Consider the following 2259-nt stretch of genomic DNA (forward strand, 5'->3'; position numbering starts at 1 on the left):
GACACCGCCCGAGACGAAGCAAAAGAAGCGTTGTTGAGGGACATAATCGCAGAAGGAAGTGATCCCGTCTCGTTGTTTCTCAACGACACCGATGGTCTGGAAGGAGAGGGTGAAGAAGCTGGCTACGGTGACCTAATGCCGGTGCAAGAAGAAGAACATGAGGACGGCTTCGGTGACCCAATGCCGGTGCAAGAAGGAGACCGTGATGACGGCTCCGGTGACCGAACCGAGTCCGGCCAGGTATATATATTAGTTAAGCCTGTGCTGACTAGCTGATTGATGCATTCATTGTTTTGGTATGTACACATATTAATCAAGTCTTTGTTCTTTTTTCTAGCCCTCCGGATTGAGCACAACTTCGGTAAAGAGATGAGGCCCGAAGAAAAAGTTGAGCTCGGATGAAAGGTTTGAGATCATAGCAATCGCGCCCGACGGCCAACCGATTGAACCCATCCGAACAAAGAACACATTTGTTGCTCAGTGCGGGGTTCTGGTTAGGGACAAGATCCCGATAAGAATCCAGCAATGGTTTAAGCCGGCTACAGAAGACCCTGAGGTGTCTTATGTCAATGAAATGCAGAAAAATGATCTTTGGACTGAGCTGAAGTCAAATTTCACCCTACCGCCAGAGGATAATCTAGAGAAGCTAGTTAAAGAGCAATTAATCAAGTCTTTTGCTCTTAAGAGGATGGCGGAACTATTCAGGAGGTGGAAGAAAGAGCTGAATAAGTTTGTCGAAAATAATGAGACACCAGAATTCAAGGGCAGATATGAGAAGATCAGAGATCACTGGCCCGCATTTGTGGCCCACAAGACATCGGAAAAGAGTAAGAAGATGTCGGCGACAAACAAGCAAAATGCTGCGAAGAAGAAGCTTCACCATCGCACGGGGTCAGGTGGCTACCTCGTAGCCCGGCCTAAGTGGGCCAAGACTGAGAATGATCTGGTTGATAAAGGGATCGAACCAGAGACAATTAACTGGCCAGACCGTTGCCGGACTTGGTTCTTCGGGGGTTGCGGAACCTTGGACCCTGTAACAGGGAAGTGCATTTGGACGAACGATCAAATGGACATACCAGTCAGGAAGCTTAAGCAGTATATCGAAGCAGCGCAGGAAGGGATGTTCTTTCCATACAGAGAGAACGACGAGCTCACAATGGCCCTCGGGAATCCTGAGCACCCTGGACGGACACGAGGCACGCCAGGCTCCATTCCGTGGAAGGTTGGGTTTCCGGACGCAGGCGGTTACAAATCCCATGAGAGGAGGAAAAAAGTGCAGCAGACCCAAATGCAGGCGCTGCAAGCAAGGGTAGACGCGATAGAGGAACGAGAAGCAAATCGCAGCAAACGTACTGCCGAAGCTTCCCCCGAAGCTACCCCGCCATCTCAGCGCAGAAGCAGCGTGGCTTCCACCGAGCTGCTTCAGCCGGAGCATGCCTTGACGGCTCCTGCCAGCTATCCCGTGGATGCTATCACGGAGTCTCAAAATTGCCACCTTATGACGCAATGGATGAATTTGAAGGTCAAGGCGGTTGTTGGCTCTGTTTATCCTACTGAACCCGGCGCAACTTTTCACTGCCGGCCGATTCCAGAAGGATATGCTAGGGTGATGGTGGATGAAATAACGGAGGGATTTGAGGACCTCCAGCTTGACCACCCTACCGGTGAAGGGGAGACTCGGCTGGGGTCTGCTCTGAAGACTCCATGCCTATGGCGGAAGGAGCTCATCAACCTTCCGAACTGGACGCCTCCGCCTCCTCCTCCTCCTTCGGCAAGTCAGGGCACTCCGCCTCCTCCACCGCCTCCTCCTCCGACGAGTTAGGGCACTCCGCCTCCTCCACCGCCTCCTCCTCCGGCGAGTGATGATCAGGGCACTCGACCGGCTCCTTCTCCAGCGCGTGGCGGCACTCCGCCTCCTTCTCCGCCTGCGCCGACGCGCCCGAGCAGCCAGCCTCCTCCTTCTCCGCCTCGTCAGCAAGGGCGGAAGAGACCTGCCGCCGCTCCGGCTGCTCCGGCGCGTCGTAGTCCTTCTCCTCCGCCTCGTAAGCAAGTAAAGAAGACAACTGCTCCGTCTGCTCGGTCGGCGTCTAATAGTACAACCAGAGGCGGGAGGACATACAGATTCGGTCCTTCTCTGAAGACTCCAGAGAAGTTACCATACGAGAGGACCCCGGAGGAGAACACCGAGATCGCACGAACCGAAGTGGATGACTGGTTTCAAGGGTTGAAAGCAAAGAGACATCCACTTCCGGAGGAGAA

The sequence above is a fragment of the Triticum urartu genome, chromosome 2 (genome assembly GCF_003073215.2).
Source record: "Triticum urartu cultivar G1812 chromosome 2, Tu2.1, whole genome shotgun sequence".
In the NCBI taxonomy this organism is placed as follows: Eukaryota; Viridiplantae; Streptophyta; class Magnoliopsida; order Poales; family Poaceae; genus Triticum; species Triticum urartu.